This window comes from Falco rusticolus, chromosome 13 (assembly GCF_015220075.1).
Source record: "Falco rusticolus isolate bFalRus1 chromosome 13, bFalRus1.pri, whole genome shotgun sequence".
In the NCBI taxonomy this organism is placed as follows: Eukaryota; Metazoa; Chordata; class Aves; order Falconiformes; family Falconidae; genus Falco; species Falco rusticolus.
Window position 1 is genome coordinate 8,075,774 of NC_051199.1, and position 18,732 is coordinate 8,094,505.

Genomic DNA, 18,732 nt, shown 5'->3' on the forward strand with positions numbered 1-18,732 from the left:
TTTTATTTTGGTGTCTTAATTGGACAGATGTCTTTAAGTGTTTGGTTTCTTATCAACGACTTGCAGTACAATACATATATCATTTTGGTTCAGTGTTTGACTGTTTATAAAGTACTTCAGGATCTTGTCAGTGGCTTTTGAGTAATAACATTAATGTTGGTTGTATGTCAAATAATTGCTTTTTAAAGATAAAATGAGCTAAATGGATGTAAACCACAAATCAAATTAATTAGGCATACTGTTTCTTTTCTAGTGAACAAACACAAGCCCTGGATTGAGACTTCGTACCATGGGATCATAACTGAAAACAATGACACTGTAATTTTGGATCCTCCCCTTGTTGCTTTGGATAAAGATGCACCTGTTCCCTTTGCAGGTAGGAACATGCGTTAACAGCAGCATTTGAGCTTATGGATTGCATTATGAAGTTACTAGCATTTGTAAGGCATGAATTTGCAGTGCAGAGATAACGTAATCTGAAGGACTGTTTAGTATCTGAGGACTTAGGACTTAGGACTTGACCGCTGGCCCGTAGACCTTGAAATGAGGTCTCTTTTGCAATGAATGTGCTGCTCATTTGCTGTGAAGCAGAAGTGATAATAGAGAGCATAATACAGCAGGCTTCCGCTATTAACATTTTTAATGAAAACACGAGAATTGGATAATTCAATTTTGATTTGCTTTTATAGAAATGAATCATTATAGTTGCCTAAAGTAAGAATACATAGTTAATTTTGTTTAAAAAATAACAGCCCTTCCTTTTTCTCTTCCTATTCTGTTCCCTGGCTATGGACAAAATATGTGACAAATATTTGAAGTTGCTCAAATCTTATGTTACTCTGTTAGTACTCTCTAACTGTCAAGACTTGGACAGAAAATATAGTGGAGGTGTTGAAGATTTTTGCTTAGATTGCTGTATGATAGATGTATGTCATATAGAAGTTTTTACTTGTATTAAGTCTATTTTTCCTGATACTTATTCTGTCATGAGTTCCGTAAGCAGAAAAGAGTACTTTTGCATGTGAAGCAAGTTTTCGCTTAAATTCCCTGTTCCATTAAAAATATTTTTTGAAGAAAAGGGATAATATTAAGGCTTGATAGCTGTTCTGAAGATCCTAAAAAGATGCAGTTGTTAAAAAAGATTATATTGCTTTATGTTACATTATTGTGGAATACAGTCATGTTCGGTAAGCAGTAAGTCAAAATATTTGGTCCAAATAGCAATTTACAGCATCGTATAAGAATTGTTATTAGCCTTTTTCACCAAACACATATACTGGCATAAACTCATGCCCTGCAAAACAGGGATTCACAAATGTTTTTTATGTATTGAGCACCATTTCAGTATCAAGATTGGCTTGTCACTCCTGGTGCCCCATGGTTCTTGGTTGCACAGAACAATTCTTTCTCAACCATATATGCACCAGAGATGTTCAGTGTGAGGGGGACTCAACTAAATTTAGTCAGAGGTAAAAGCCTCAAATAGCATATATGTATGGATACAGCAACCTCAGCATGAAACATTTCTGTCTGCTGATCAGTTCCTATGGCACTGACTTGCTTGTTAATAGAGGCATAATCAACGTCCATTCAGAGGTAAGTAGACAGCCTCTAACTGCGAGGTGCTAATTATAATCAGAGTAGGTTCATACTTCATACAAAGATGCTCAGCATAAGGTGTCCTTATCTCTGTTACTAGTTTTTGAAAGGAAAGCTTATTTCCAAATTATTTTTTTAATGCATTCATCAAGAGACAAATATATGTTAAAACAAAGAAAAAGTGCAGAATGAGAGTTTGAATGGTAAGCTGTTATTCATAATGTATTTTAGTACCCTTTTTTCTTATAATGGTAACTTTCACATAGGCATGCAATTCATTCTTTCAAAAGTTTGTACAAAACAGTAATGTAAACTTAGATGAAATCCTTGCTAAAGTAAACCTCTCTGTGAGATCTTCAGGTGCAGTTATTTAGGTACGAAGATTGATTCCTAGTGAAAAAAATGCCCTTTTCATTTTGGGGGGATTTTTCAGTTCCTATGAATGTTTCATCTCATATTTGCTTCTTTCACTTGCATTCCCTTGGGATGCTTGCTGGGATGTTAATCACATGTGCTGTTTCCACTGATAGTTTTACAAACACTTTACTGACTGGACATTTGCTAGCCTGATTATTTTCCTCAGTTTTTACGCTGGGACAATCAACATGTTTTCCATGAATTAGTAATTTGCTTGTGTAGAGAATCATCCTTTGAAATACTGAACTTGCACAGAGGCTTTGGCTTTTGTGATAAAGATTATATTAGATGGTAGTTTTAATTTAGTTTCTTCATTTATTGATTTGAATTATTTATATCTTAAGAAGTGTTATGGATTTTAGGAGGGGAAATACTTGGTGTGTATTCCCTGATATTAGTAGTTCATTTCCAGGTAATATTGTACATTTATCCTCATGGTCTGCAGTCCAGACGTGATATTATGATACTGATTGAACCCTTAATTCCCTTGAAGGGCCTGGGTTCCCTGCCTGTTTGGAAAAAAACCTATATTTTTTTTTAAGACTTGCCTTTTTAAATTGTTGGAGTAAGTTCTTATTTCTGTTTTAAATTTCTGCTTTAATATCATGTAGTTTTATTTCACTTCATAAATTCATTAATTTTATTATAGAGCTTTAGGGAAAATTCAATTTGTGTAATGCATTTAGTAGGAGAAAACTGAAAATAGATACAGCTAAAAATTAAAAATATTTAGTAGCTGTACATTTAATTGCATTGTGATGTGGATTTTCCTCTATGGCCGTATTTTGTTTTAGTGGGGAAAACTTATTCTACATTATAATATATCAGTCTTCAATTGTACCAGATAATCAGAGCTCCAACAGTTCCTTTCTCATCACCCTATTAATATTTTTGGTTATTTGTCCAACTATTGTTGAAAAAAATATTAAAACGTAGCCTTTCAAAACATTTTCCATTGTTTTGCTTTTTTTTTTTTTTTAAATGTACCTAGATTTAAGAATATATTGGGGCAGTTTCTGACATGTGCTTAGATATCTACTTATATCTCCTTGAATGAACTATATTAAGACTAAAGGTACATGGTTTCTTCCTGTGGAACTACAGCTGTTGCAACAGCTTACCAGCAGATTGTTGGCTGTTCCATCAGTATTTATGTTAGCTTATGTCTATTTTTTTTAATTCAAAAAAATGACATCAGTGTGTATTTGACTTTAAAGAAAACAAACCACAAAACCAAACAAAAGAACTCCTCAAACAAACCAAACCCAAACACAAAACCCCAGCCCAGCTGCTATATATCCTTTCAGTTTTCATACGGGTGTAAGTCCTGTAGAAACAAAACTGAACTAACGGCAAGAAAACTCTCAAGTTAACTACCAGGTTGATGTTCCTGGAGAATGCCTGTATAGCTGCGTAGCTAGATGTTATGTGGACAGTGTAATCTTCAAGCTTTTTAAAATTTCTTCCTTTTTCAGTGGTCGTCTTCCATCAGTGACAGGCTGAGAAAAATTTACAGGGTTTATCATTGAAAGGGGGGACAGGTTACAGTAGGTGAAATGCATCCCGATTTCATACAGATATTTACTAATTTATATCTATATATTCCATGTTTATATCTGTATCTTGCTATTGAGGGTCTAGTTCTTCTGGAAACATGCATAACTTCTGGAAGTAAGGGTAGGTATCCTTATATTCATGGCCAAGGCAAGGAGAGCTTCAGAAAGGAGGTGCATCAGTGTCAAGCTAGAACGTATGTCATGTCAAACCAAGCGTGCTGGGGCCATGCATTGGAGACTATAGACCTCGCTGAGGTTTTGCTTCCAAATTGTCTGTTATGCTTTATAAAACAAAGTTGGTGTTGAGGTCTGGGCTATCTGTAGATAGGCTGGCACTGCAGTCTCTAGGGTTATGATGACAAGACGTGCTCCGCTAATTGCAGATACCAGCGGTTAATGAGGTTGCACTGTTCTTTCTGTGCAGGGAGGCACAGCAGCACTGGCCTGAAGGAACCAGGAAGGGCTTTTGGTGCCACTCACTATAAAAGCTCCCAGTTCAGTACGAAGAGCCTGGAAGTGGGGCAGGTTTTCCCACTCAGAGCTGTGTATTATCAGGGATGCTTTGAGCAATGTATGCATCACCTTGCTTCTGTTAATTGCCATAGTGCACAGGTAGTTTATGCATTTTATATTTTTCACCTGAGCAAATAATCTTTCACCTAATAACTACTTCATTAGGAAGCACAAAGGCAGAACTAAGCTATTAAGGTGCATTTGGTATTCAATGGCTTTTATCTGCCCTCAGTACTTGGGTTTTTTTTCAATACCCATTCTCATGTTCTCATATTTTTTAGTTTAAATGTGAGTTGTAGCATAGATCTACTCCAAACTATAAGCAGTATTTTTGTTTTCTCTTCTGGAAACTTTAACATTGTTCCTAATACCTGTGCCTTTTTTCCTCTCCGTGGCTACTAAGGTAAGTCTTTTATTAACTGTCTTGTCAACCCCTTCTAGTAGTACACACATTATGGTGCATGTCAAACCCCTATTCCTGGAGCGGTCACCAGAGAAAATTACTATAATCTGCACTTTTCCCCCCTCACCTGTATCCAATGTCTAAACACAAGAGTGATGACAGGAGAAAAAAGAATCTGTGCAGTTATGCTCTCAACAGGTCTGCGTTTCCAGGAAGGACTAATGAGAGACTAACAAGACTAAATGTGCCTGTGAAAGTGCTGGCTGTCAAATGTGATCAGCCTATTTCATAACTGGAGCATGAAGACTTTCACAAGATTGTAATGAATGGTCTTTGCTATCTCTTTATCGTATGAGTTTACTGCGAATTGGTGCAATAATTGGAGAATATGTAAAATCATGGTTCTTAAAATTGCCATGGTATGAAGATAGTTCACTTTCTTTTTTTCATGCAAGTACATTATTCAGACCCATAGCTTTGACGGAAAGCTTGGAAATACCATTGCAAATGGTTAAGTGCAGGAAGTCATACAAATAGTTTTCCAATACTGTTGATCTTTAAAATAAAACTCACCATAGTAGTCTGGAGCAAACAAAAATCCCCCAAAAACATGAAGAAACTGCAAGGTTATGCCTTCCATCCTTCTCTCAAACAGTGTTGTGTAGGTGCAGTGTGGGCTTATTTATTATCTAATTTAGGGAAATCCATTGGAGAAATGTCTCTGTAAAAATAAATATAGTAAAATCCACCCAAAAGAAGGAATTTAACTTTAATTAGACTTGCACCAACCTGCAGGGTCTGCTGTACAAGTCGGCTCTCACATGCTTTTACAGACTGGAAGTTGCTTCAGTGCTTTGACTTTCAGGCTTAGGAGTGGCTTGGCTTAGAAACAAGGTGAGATCAACTGAATCAATTTGACAGTGTTCTGTTTCTGTGGTAGTAAGAAGCCCTCACAAAATGCTGTAGGAGTTTGGAAGGGTATTTGGAAGGGACATCTGTCTGCGTTTCAGTAACAGCAGCTCCGTTTCATCAGCAATGTTGTGCTACAATAGATCTGAAAGGAACTTTAGGATGTCTCCAGTCCATCCTCCTGCCTAAGGCAGGACCCATTATACCTGTGTCATTCCTGATAAATAGTTTTCTGTCCTAATCTTAAAGATCTGTAGTGACAGAGATGCAACAGCTTCCCTGGGCTATCTATTCTATGCTTCACCATACTCACTGTTTCTTACGATGCTTCACCTGAACTTTCTGTACCGCAATTTTAGCCCATTAGTTTTTGTTCTATCTACCGTGGCTAGGCAGAGCAGATGATTCCCATTCTTTTTTGCAGCAACAGCCTTTTATGTTACTCCCTAAAAGCACGGTGAGCATCTTAAACAGCACAGGGGTGGGGGGGCAGCGCGGCAGCTTCAGCTGTCCATTGCATTATTGATACAGACCTGGAGCAGAGAAACGGGAGGCAACGGTGAGAGGACATATGCCCTTTTCACCTTGAAAGTGAAAAGCCCAACTCTTCACCGTGTCACCAGTATTAGCCTGTTAAGCTTGCATTTGAGTGCAACGTGTGGCACCAAGGTTAAGCTGGATAATTTCACCACAGTGAGTTGGGCCCATTAAATCTTAAGTTGCTTTTATGCTCTTGATAGATTTACAGATAGCCTTTTTAAAAAAGGTCAGATGTGTGTCTTCCTGGCTCCACACAGACAGGTACTCTGTATCTCAGAAGCAGTTGCAACCTTTGTAAATGAAATCCCAGTCTGACTTCATTTTGGCTGTGCTAAAACCACTGTGAAGGATAAAGAGATAATAAAACCAGCCAAGAAGAATGTCTGAATATTCACTAAACTACAAGCTGCATCCACAAATTCTCCCAAATCATCTTTGTTATTTTAGTAGTTCAGAGGAGCGTGTACTCTCAGCCGTACAGCAGCAAATCCAGTAGTTGTCAGTCGACTTACACCCAGGGGCTGCACGCAAAATCCTATTTCACTGCTTCAAACTGTGAAGCTGTCTAGCCGTGTTTGTTTGTTGTTATTGATAAGCAGTGGCATTAATAACAGAAACAATCTTTTTGGTAGAACATTAAAAATATGGAAATTATTTTTCAACTTGTGACTCTGAATGTTAACCTTTTTAACTCACTGTCAGCCAGACTTAAAACACGCTGTCAGTTTGTGATGCCCAGCATTCATTGGTGTTAAATACTTCACTGTGAAAATGATGCAGAACCAAAAAATCTGAACTGTAAGTGAAGCCATGCAGTATTGCAGTTCTTTATAATAAATCACCTTCTGATTTTTTGAACTTCTGCTTTTGAAGTTTACATTCATTAATGTAGCTTAATTAATTAAGACTGTAGCCTCTAAAGGCAAAAGAAAGAATCTCTTAATTGTGATCATAACCTCAGGTAGAATAAAAGATTGGCAATAGCACAGTCAATCCCGGAGATGCTGGCTTTGACCTAAGCACTGCTGCTCGTCATCCAGCAAAATAGAGTTATAAATGCTCAGGCTTCAGATTAAGAATGGACCAAAAAAATCACTCTGACAGTGACCTCTGTTGGTTGATCCCTGAAGTTTAGGGATGAAGGGTTTGTGGGTTTTGTGTTGGTTTTTTTGTTTTGTTTTTTGTTCTTGAAGTTTTTGCCAATTAAGTTCAATTGCTTTTCTTAGTCATTTTGACAGTAGTGAAATAAAAGTAGGCAACGTTAATGTCTCGGAAGAAGACGAAAGGTTCAAGAATTCAGACTGTTCTAATAGAGCTTTTAGCAGCTGCAGAGTGGTCTGTCATTGCAGGAAGTGGTTAGGAAGAAAATTAGACTTTAATGCGTGGACAGTGAATGTAAGATGCTTCTGGCAGACAAAAGCAGTAATGAATGAGAATGCTGAGATAAACTTTATTGCACCTAAATATGCTAAATTACCCGAAGCCAGAAAAAAAGCAAGTAAAGTAACCAGCTAATTATGGTTTGATGATATTCACTTGGGCTTTTAGACTATTTATGGAAAATAGTGATGTGAAATAAATTGGAACAGTTTTGGATAGTTTTCTTTATAAATAAGGCTTGATCTTTGGAAAATTAGGGCAGAATATTACTGTGGATATGCAAACATACACATGCGGACAGGGACAGAATCTGGCATTTTATTGTGCTGAAGTAAATTACTACCTAATTAAAAAACTGTTTAATTAAAACAGTTTGTAACTGAAGTTGTCACGAAAATAGTCAGTTGTTAAAGTTTTGGAATGTTTGGAACACTATAGATAAACCTAAATGGGAAGTACTGGATTTGCTAACCTATAGGTCCCAAAACTGGTAGCTGCTAGTATGCTCTGACTATGGATGTAGATTTTGTGCCACATGCCTTTGAAACTAATGAAGGCTTGCCATATGAGTAGCATTACATTTAATTAAGAATACAAACTCTAACAACTTATTGATGTTGAGCTTTCAAAAAAAAAAAAAAAAAGAAAAGAAGAAGACGCTACCAATGCATAGAATTGTTCCATTCAAAGTAGCAAAGTTCTGTGCCAAATTCAGATTTATTGTAGGAATTATTGTTATTCAGCAGCCCTGTCCATGGCAGGGGAAACGGAGACGTGTGCTTTCTTAGACTTTCCTGCTAGTTTGTTAAAAACCTTCAGCTTCACCTTTAAGATCCTGATTGTTGTGACAGATAGAAATGCAATAGAGAGTCATTGACAATTCTGGAAGACAATTGTTTTATTTGAACTGAATCCAGAATCAAATAAAAAAACTCCAATAAACTAAAATTCAATATTGTAGGAATGATAAACTCTTCCTTAACCAGATCTATTTATATCAGACAAATTTTATAGGGAATTTAAAAAGAATAAAAGTCTATGCTTATCCATTTTATTCTTTGATATTATACTGTTAGTTATAAGAATATTTGTGGGTTTGACCCAAAAACTATTTTACTTTTTGCAAAAATTGGTCAGGCTTTTTTCTTCCACAATCATTGAAGGCGAATAATGAATTTTGCTTTTACTTGCAAAGCTAAATATTCACTCAATATTTTTTTCTAAACAATAAAAACAATAAATTTTTTTCTAAATGCTTCTGCTAATGCTTTATTAATGGGATTTCAAAGCTTGTTCTAAATATTACTTTATTTACAAAAAAATACTTATGTGACTGTTAGAAAGTGAAGTGAAAGCATCAATAGATGTTTTTGATTTATCGGCAATTCTTGGTTGATTAAAATATTGGCACTGTATCTCAACAGACTTGTGAAGGTGATACAGGCTACATAAAACGTTGCTAATAAACACCTTTTTAGAGACATTTCTAAGATATAGTAAATCTTGAATTGGTAGAACTAAACTCAGTGATACTGTAGTAATTTGTCCCATGTGCTGATGGTCCATCATGTAAGGATATAGCTGCATGGAGTGACACCAAGCAATGTGATTATCCGGTTGTATTTGTGTATTTTTTTATAGTGTGAACAACGTACCTGATTCTGCAATTATGATATAAAGTAATTTATTTCCATGACCTATGTCAGTTAATTTTCAATAAAACATTTTCAGAGCTGCAGGAACTAATTTATGTTGTTGAGGTAGTACTTAAATAATTCTTTTCTGCAATGGAATGTTTTGGAGTAAATCAAGACATTAACTTGATTTTGAGATGTAAGTTTTGCTATGTAGGTAAGGACAGATTCTACATACTTCAGCAGTTCTCTAAAATCAGTACTGTTTCCTCAGCTATGAGTTTTGAATTCTGACTTAGAGGAAGGACAGCGTCGTAGAAGTACACACTATTTTCCCTTCTGTGATGTTAAGTGACTTCAGGCACTTTAAAATGGGACTTCTGTGATCCAACTACACTCCCAAATTGACAGAACAGATTTGCCAGCTAACTTACAATTTTTATTTAAGGAATTACTATTATTATTAGAATTACAATTTGGTAGTTTCAGTCTGATGCTGATTTGCAGCACGTGTGTAGTTTAGGTAAAGAAAAGCGTTGCCTCTGAATCTTCTGTGATAAAAAGAACGAGGAGTAATTCTCTTATGATGCTGAGGAGTAATTCTCTTATGATGGTGTGAGTGGTATGTTGAGGGCTGCCCTAGGTTTAAACAGTCTCGTATCTTCTTAAAATCAGTGCTTGCCAAAGATGTGTAAGCAGGTGAAAAGTGTGACAAAACTCTGCTGTAGTTAGACCTCTTTGTCATTATGCTTGCAGTAATAATTGCTTAGGTTTTTACAATTTCAAGTACAAATAAATATTTTAAAACATCTATTGATATAAATATCATCTTTTGAAAAATGGTGACAGCAGGCATAACTCAACGGCATGAAGCTGGACAGTGAAGAAGTTGAAACAAGCAGGAATGATACCCGTGTTACAGTTTTTTTTCTTGTTGCATAGTTTGTTTCTCTTCATTATTTTTTATCCAAAAAGTAGAAAACTTGACCTGTCCATGTTTGCTTGCAAAGGGTATGTCAACCTGGGAATTCAAAATCTGTGGCCATCTTTATTTCTGGTACTACAATAGCATAAAGGACTCTCAGAGGGAGGCTGAAAGAAGTAGTGTGAAGATGCAGGGGAAAGAATAAACAATTATTCTGAGTCAAATAGTACAACTTCCACTCTAGTATCTCTCTTCACGCTTTCATTCCTTCCATGGTCTGTCCATTAATTCAATTACATCTACCTCCTTCACATAACTATTTCCTTCATTGTGTGTGTTCCTATGTTGTCATATTCTTAGGTGGATGATAGATTTTTTAAAAAAATCATTTGTGAAGGCATGAAGTGTTATTTATGCAGACCTAGAAAAATAATTTGTAATATTGTGAAGTGTTAATGACATAACAAGTGGACTTGGAATTTTCACCACTTAGAAGTTTACTGCAACAAAATGGGCACTGCAGAATTCCAGTTTTCTTTAAAAATAAAATTAATAGGCTAAACTGGTTGGGAAAATACCATGTTAAAATATATTCCTCAAAATGGAACTCTTTCAGTTAGTGTAAGGCAGCAGACTTTTGCAGTTTACTTGAAATGGTTTTTAAATATTAAAAAATATCAAAAGAACAGCCTAAATAGGTAATTATTTAATCTTTAGAGTTTCTTTTGCTTATTAGTCAGCAATTCTCTTATGGAAAGAACAGTTGAAAACCCCTACTTTATATCTGCTGCTTTCCTCTCACAGGTGAAAAAGTTATTTTTCTGGACTAGAATAAACTCTCTCAATAGCCTGTAAGTGCTGTTGCTCCCTTCGCTTGCTGGGGTAGCCTAAAAAAATGCATGTGATACTGCTTTTATGAAGCAAGATGGGGAAGGAGAATACAAAGAATTCAAACTCTGGAGAGGTGTTTTAGGATATTGATTTTCTACTCAATTCTCCTGCTTCTGGCTGTGTGAAGTGGATCGAACCAATTTTTTCTCTTGGCCTAGGGTTTCCTCCACTGTCCTTTTTTTTTCCTGTTTAGAATATTAAAAAAAAAAACCCCAAACCTAAGTGCTTTTATCTTAGTGACTGTGCAGCACTGAATAGTCTCCTTGTGCAACATCAAGCACAAGGAGGATTTGCTGGTCTCAGCTGTCCCTATTTTCTGTTCCATAATCTTTTATGGTATAGGTATGTAGTATGTTTATAGTAGGTGCAACAGCTGGATTAGTGTGGGTGTTGAACCTGAGCTAACAATCCTGCTAGAGCCATACATCAGTGTGGTTACAGAGCTCTGTCTCTATGGCTGTCACAGCAGCAGTTAAGGTGGATGCATTGCTGAGACAGACATTGTGGAGTTAGATATAAGACATGAAGGGAAAGTACTGGCAAATACTTTCTCCAGTTTGGAGTGGGGAAAAGAAGGGGAGAAAATGTGTTCTTCCAAAAAGGTTGAAGAGTGTCAATACAGGATGTGTCGAGTAGACATGTTGACAGTTGATATTTCTCAAAATTAAAAATAAATTTTTGACTGTTTAGTCTTGAGTTTCTGTTTTGTGAAGACGAAATTTACTAAAGAAAGTTGGAATAAGCTAGATGTGCTTGTCATTTAATAGATCTGTATTTGTTCTTGGCCATTATAGATTTTAATATCAAGAGAAAAAATATCTGATTATTTATGATGAAAACGTAACACATGATGTAAAGGACCAGGTATTTTCTTAATTGTGTTACATGCATGGAGAAGTGTCACTGAGATGTTGTGAACAGTACTGATCCCACTGAGGTACAGTGAGGCAGGAAGAAGTTGTGAGAAATATAGTTAAGAATTTGCAGGATTTTCTAAGGAGTCATATTGAGAACAACAGGGCTATGTAACATCTAGGATTTGCTGGGCTTTCGTTCTGCTGGAATTTTGTTATATTAGGTTTCAAGGGACTTAAAAAGATTAATTGCCTGCGTTTTCAGATATCTGCTAATCCAGAGAGGCTGGATGACTTTGATGTAGCTGCAACATGTGGAAATGCAAAACACGGTCAAGTACATCTGATGTGTTCAGTTGTCAGGATCCTTATGTCAGCTGTAACACAGTCAATTCAAGCACTGGGCACAAGAAGGAGCTTGGCACAAAGGAGGTGTAGGTTGCCTTTTTTTCCTAAGTGATAGGCCTCTACTATTTTTTGTGGTGTTGCATCTTGCATTTACTGCCTGTATAAAAGGTATGTCAGGTTGGTTTAATAAACTAAATTCTTCTCTCATTAGGTATTCTGCTACACAAAATACGTACCCATTTCATTCAGGTAATTGGCCTTTATGGGTAAAATATAGTAGATAACTAGACTCTTGAAGTGAGATTTTTTTTTTCTCTTTTACTATTTTTATATTTTGAAGCTTTGTTTATTTGTATGCTGTTCTGTTTATTCCACCTTTCCTGAATGAAATCAGTTCTTTAGCTGCACTGTGGAAATTTAGTACAACATGAAATTCCAGGGAGAGAGACAAAATGGAAGTCAACTCATGGCCATAGTGATCACAATTTATTTGTATTTGTAAAATTGAACCTAAATGTTAAACCACAGAAAGAAATGGGCCTGCTTTTAAATAAAAGTCATCCTAGTGAGACTGCTGAGGGGACTGGGGCACTTGCCCTTGAGGAGAAGCTGAGGGAATGGCTTTGTTCAGCCTGGATAACAGACAGTTTGTGGGGAATGAACAGTATAGCCCCCTGACACCTTTGAGGAGGGGACTGAGAAGATGGAGCCAGGCTCTTCATGGTGGGAGGAGGAGAGGCAACAGATAGGAATTGAAACAGGGGTTCAGACTGCACATAAGGCAGAACTTTTTCACCAGGACAGTCAAAGGTTGGATCAGGATGCTTAGACAGACTAAGCCACCTTAAGAGGTTTTCAGGACCCAACTGGGTAGAGCCCTGGGTAACCTGAGTTCATAGCTGCCCCTGCTTTGAGCAGGACATTGGCCCAGAGAACTGAAGTCCCCTCCACCCTGAACTGTCTATGAATCCTGTGATTTTTATGATGTTGGAACGTTTCTTTCAGAAATTAAATTGCAAAAGATGTGGTGGGTGGGAGGACACATGAGCTGCTTGTAATGCTATATCGGAAAGATGCTCCACTCGCTTTCTATGGGTTTGAAGTGGGTGACTGTGCTGACAATGACAAGGCCATTCGATAAGGGAAAGGAGACAGGACCTCTGGAGCAGTGACGTGGTTGAAGTCAGCTAGCAACGTTCTTTATCTGCGTATTTATTCCCAACAGAGTCAGAGGAGGAGAATGGGCTTCACTGTTTAGTGTAAGCCTTGTTTTTTGTATTGAAGCAATGCTTTTATTTCACAATAAATTACTTTTTAAAAGGATCCTTAGCTTTTTTTATATAAACTGTTCTTTTAACTACTATAGCTACGTAGAATACACACAAAAACTGAGGCCTACAAAATATTAGTTATAAATAAAGATTCCTGACACCAGTTGTTTAACTTTATATGGCTGCTGAGCCATAAATGTTCTTTATGTGTCTTGTGCATATAAAATTCAAAAAAAAAAAGTACACTGAAGACAGTTGACAGCAGACTGACTCTTACAGTTAACTCTTACGGCAAAATGACCAGATTGTATTGAGTGAACACCTCGGCAACGGTTCATGTCCAGACTGTATTATCTTTTGTAACAGTTGTGTTGACTATAAGCACATAATAGTCACGAAAGGCCACATGTTCCTTGTGATCCTTGACAGCATACATCATGTAAGTACTTTTTTATATGTCATTCTCTCAGATTTTTAGAGAGCGTATCAAAAATAAGCAGATACTAATATCAGACATCTCTTACTATTTTTCAAGATGACAGTTTATGATAAATGTAATTAGTAGTTAGACATACTAAAATACTTAAAATGCAGTCCTTAAATAGTTGAATATCACTTTAAGAAGAAGCTGTATTGTCTGCCCTTGATTCATTTGGGGACTTTGTCTCCCAGTGGGACTTAATTTTCTGGTTAATTGTTGTTGTGAATAAATTTTTGGAGAGACTGTGAAACAGACTGGTAGGGATTCAAACTTGTCGTGCTGTTGGACATCTGTCTTTGTTTCAGGTTAATTGCAATATATTAACTTAGTTTTAATTTTAAACAGCTTTTTAAAAGAAAGATTTTATTACCAGATATAATGGACTTTTTACTGCACGTACTGTCCCTTCTGGCTTTTTTATATGCCTTTGATATTGTCATGGTTTAACCCAGCAGGCTGGTCTAACTTCTGGTTAACCGTGTAGGTTTAACACTACACGGCTGGTCCTTCACTCCCCTCCCTGCCCTGCAGTGGGATGGGGGAGAGAATTGGGGAAAAAAATAAACTTTGTGAGCTGAGATAAAGGCAGTTTAATAGGACAAAAAAAAAAAAAGGTAAAACAATAATAATTATGAAAGAATATGCAAAACAAGTGATGCTCACCACTCACTGACCAATGCCCAGACGTTTCCCGAGCAGTGGTCCCTGGTGATGGCGAGCTTTCCTCCAGTTTATGTGTATATATATACATATGTATATATAATATATAGAGAGAGCATGACATCATATGGTATGGAATATCCCTTGGGCCAGTTTGGGTCAGCTGTGTCCCCTCCCAACTCCTTGTGTCCCCACCCCCCCCCCACCCCCCCCTGCTGGCAGGGCAGTCTAAGAAGCTGGAGTCCCTGACTTGGTGTAAACATGGCTTATCAAACCATCGGTGTGAAACATCAACGTTATTCTCATCGTAAATCCAAAACACAGCACTATGCCAGCTACTAGGAGGGAAATTAACTCTATCACAGCTGAAACCAGGGCAGATCTTCAGATATGACAGAAGATTCAGTGACAGAAGATAAGTTGTTCAAAAAACCAAAACCAAACTCAAGCCCCTAAAACACCCCCAAAACAAACAAAAAGCCTCCAAACAACCTTGATAATCTTACTGCTTGGAGTGTAACTTGATTTGTTACATTTTATCTTTTGCAGTTAAAAGCAGAAGGAAAAAAATCAAGCTTTTCACTTCAGTCAGAAAATTTTAGTTCCCCGAGTTGTTCAGACTCGCTTCATACCTGAATTTTCTTTAGGGAAGTGAGTCTTGAGTATGTGGGTTGAAGAAAACATTTTATTTGAATTAATTACCCTCAGCGTGTTATGCTGAAATATCCTCCTTACTAATTGACTTGTATAGCTTTTTTTATTTACTTTCATTTAAAGTTTAAGCCATAAACAAACTAAAGGTGTAGAACCTTCTAGTCCAAAATAACTTACTGGGTTTGAAAAACCACGTGAACAGTGTTGACTAATATAAAATGGCATTTTTCACAGAATGCATTATTTATTGTCCCCTACACATTTCTCAACTATTCATGGTAGGGAATTTTAAGTTAAATATCTTCAAAAGTTGCTGAAAATTTCCTTTAATTTTTCTTTGACCTACTATAAGCCTCTTTCATTATAAGACCAGTCCATATTTTTGTGGTATTTTTTTTGTATCACTGTGTTTACAAATACACGGATGTTTAAAGAAAAGAAGTTGCACAGATCTGGGTAGATTTTGCTGACTTGTTGTGAGTGATAGTCTTATACCAAGATGTCTCTACTACTCATTTTTTATTATGTGTTTAATCTGAAAAAATAGGGAGAGGAATGAATGAACTTCAATAATAATGCTGTGGTACTAATGGAGACACAGGCAGAAAAAAACCCTCATTAATTACTGCTGTGCAATTATTGTATAAAATGCATGACTTTAAATGCATAGGTTTATATGCATGGTGATGCACTACTCTGAAGAAAGATGAGATACTCCTTTGTTCTTGTTAAATAGTACAAACCTTTTTTTGAAGGGTGTCATACTTGTAGCAACACCCAAATGTCATCTAAGTGCCCATTGATCTGGGTTACTGGGTGAAAATGCCATCAAAAATTGTACAGGTAAAATGACACCATAACACTTAAGATACCTTCTGGAGTGAATTGTGTCAAAATTCCAAAAGGATATGAAAGTGGATGCTGGGTAGGAATATTAATTTAGTACCAAATATATTGTATCTTTAGCTGAAAAAGTCAATCCCAAACCAAAAGAATGGTACAATTAGGAATACCTAACCTTGGTCTGGGTATCTGGAGAATCCCTTAGTGTCTTCACTGATTGGGTTCTTTGCCAGTCACACTAGACTAGTACATAGGAATTTTGTTCAGTGATTTGGAAACAACTGCTCCATGTAAAAGTGAAGCCTGATGCGTCTGTATTAAATGGATCAAGTCTTTATATTATTTGAAATGTTCTCTGGTGTCAGGATGACTCTTGTTTCTCAGACTGAAAGGCAATGTAGAGAAGACTGTTCATGGGTTAGAACTTCACCAGTCTTCGGGCAGTGGGGTGTGGGAAACTGCTCCAGGGACTGGGTGGCAAAGGCAGGCTCTGGACAGCTTCTGTGATAAGCCACCTAAAACTGAATGTTCTGAATACTCACCGCTGTTTTCAGAAGCAAGTGTACTGGATTGAGGAAAGATATGCTTTGGTTATGGAGGCATTGGGGATTTTGTTTGAGTGAAGATTACATTTTCATGAACTAGCTATACCTATCTAACTACACAAAATTGGTAAGGTAATTTGCGTGGAGAAATAAGATTATTTTGGTAAAATTGTCTGAACTATTTGTAAAATTAGAAAAGTAATGTATTTAAAATTAAATTGCTTTCAGAATCCTTTAAGCTACAAGAGAAAAATTGTTCATTGTTCACAATTGACATTGATGTGGCAATTCTCTTGTACTTGACAGATTATTGCCATACTATCAAGTCGTTAAATGTTCCTGTGACTTTCTAAGTTCCTTGCTTAAATCTGTAGCTTTTAAGTACATTATTGCAAGAAGAATTTATTCTGTTTTATTCTATTTAAAGGTAGTTCCCTGCTGATCATAATCCTCAGCCTGCTTCTGTGTGGTTCTTGTTTGGTCTTCAAGGAAACTAGATGGAGATTTTTCTTTACAGTTTATTTTGTGCCAATAATTGGCTTATTGTAACATGCAAATATCTCTATTTGACCTGTAGTGGATAGAAATCTAGAACAAATCTGCTTATCTCGTTAGTCACCTGTGTGTTTTTGTATTGTGTATCTTTGTTGCTCTCCTGAGCAAGTAAAACACATAGAAAGAAATGAAGGACAGTAGGGTTAGAGCAAGCCTTCTTATGCTGTCAGAGATCTGTACTGCCAGGCTGTCCTTGGCAATGGATCAGATTATTCTGAGTAACAATATGTGGTTAGATGTAGCTCTTAAAAGTTGTTGTTTGTTGGCTTTTTTGCCTTGCAGTTCTATCTATATTTGATGTAGTTAATGTGCATGGAACATATAATTAGATTTTAACAAAAACTTATAAAAGTCAAACATGGTTTTAGAAGTGCCTTGGAAATGCTTAATTAAGCAGGGAAAGACACAAACTTCCAGCAGAAATATGTATTTTTTCAGCTTCGAGTCAGTAGCTATTTGCATTAAAAGTATTCTGTTGATTTACCTTAAAAGCTCTTCTGCAAGACAATTAGAGACAAAAATCTTTTGTGTAAAGACTGCAGAAGTTAGAAGGAAACATCTATGCAAGTTTTCTGTACATCACAATTCTTATTATGAAGTCATTTTATACTGTTAAGGATAATTATGCATTCAAAGTAAATATGGTAACCTTTCCTCTGCAGTGAGGATATGCATGAGCATAACCTAACCTAAAGCTTTGTTAAACCAGAAGGTTTTATTATAAACAGGTAAAATAAAGAAGTAGGAGGCTGACTGAGAACCGACACCCTGCACTCATGTCACAGACACCTTTCAGGTAGAAAATTGCTTACTGTCTACAAGCCAGGAGGCTTTTGTGAAGTGCTCGATGTTGTCCCAATACTGCTCCCAGTGGAGAGAGATTTTCTCTTTTGGGGGTTTTGTTGCCACCTCCATCACGAGGGGAGGGCCAAACAGAAACATAGGGGGCTTCAGAACTTTTTGCGAAAACTGGATAGGTAATTTGTGTTAGTCTTTCACAGTATTACATGCTCTACCACCTCACCAGCATGGCAGAGCCCTCATTATCATCTGCACCTGCTGTGATGTGGAACACGAGAGCTGCCCAGCTAATTGGCTCAGCAGTTTAATTTAGGAGGACATGGTAGTGTGTTTCAACGATGTGAAATCTCCAACCAATGCCATCTATGCAGCTTCAGTCATCTTTTTGATGCCATAATCCGTTTCTGTGGGTAGTGGCGCTCTTACTCTCTTTGGTTCTCACTGTCTCTCCACCCTCTCTAGTATTAGTTTCAGTCTAATAGGTTTTAAATTGGCTTGGTTTTTTATGCCCTTCCATGACACTGAACTTGTAACATTCTGTTCTTACTAGAAAACCATAAAGGCATCAATAGATAAAATATGGGTACGTATGTAAGAGACATTTATGATGCACATTATAAAACTTCTGTTGTGTAATAACATATTTTGGACAAAACTAACCTGTGTATGCATTTTGTATACAAACACACACTTGTATTACACTATTTTTGTTATAAAGTAATTCACATCATAGGTCAGTTTTCCTCAGTTTTAGCATTGTCTTGTATGTTAGGATTAGAAAGTAATATAAAGATTGACAGCAAAATAACTAGTTATGCAAAGTGATTGATTTTTAGTTATCTGATTAAATAGTATGGTGATAAAACTGCTGCAAACCAGACTTATATTGCCTTTGAAAATGTGAAGGAGTTGGATTTTAATTTTTTTTATTTCTCCTCGATTTAAAAATCGTG

General features: G+C 36.6%; 1 protein-coding gene across 1 annotated transcript in view; it reads left to right on the top strand.

Moving 5' to 3' along the window:
• The first annotated feature begins 257 nt into the window (after positions 1-257).
• The window catches only part of CLSTN2 (calsyntenin 2), a 233,504-nt gene continuing 215,029 nt past the window's right edge, over positions 258-18,732 (top strand). The window contains exon 1 of the mRNA XM_037407422.1: positions 258-376. The gene's annotated coding sequence lies outside the window, so the exon portion shown is untranslated. The remainder of the gene's footprint in view (positions 377-18,732) is intronic.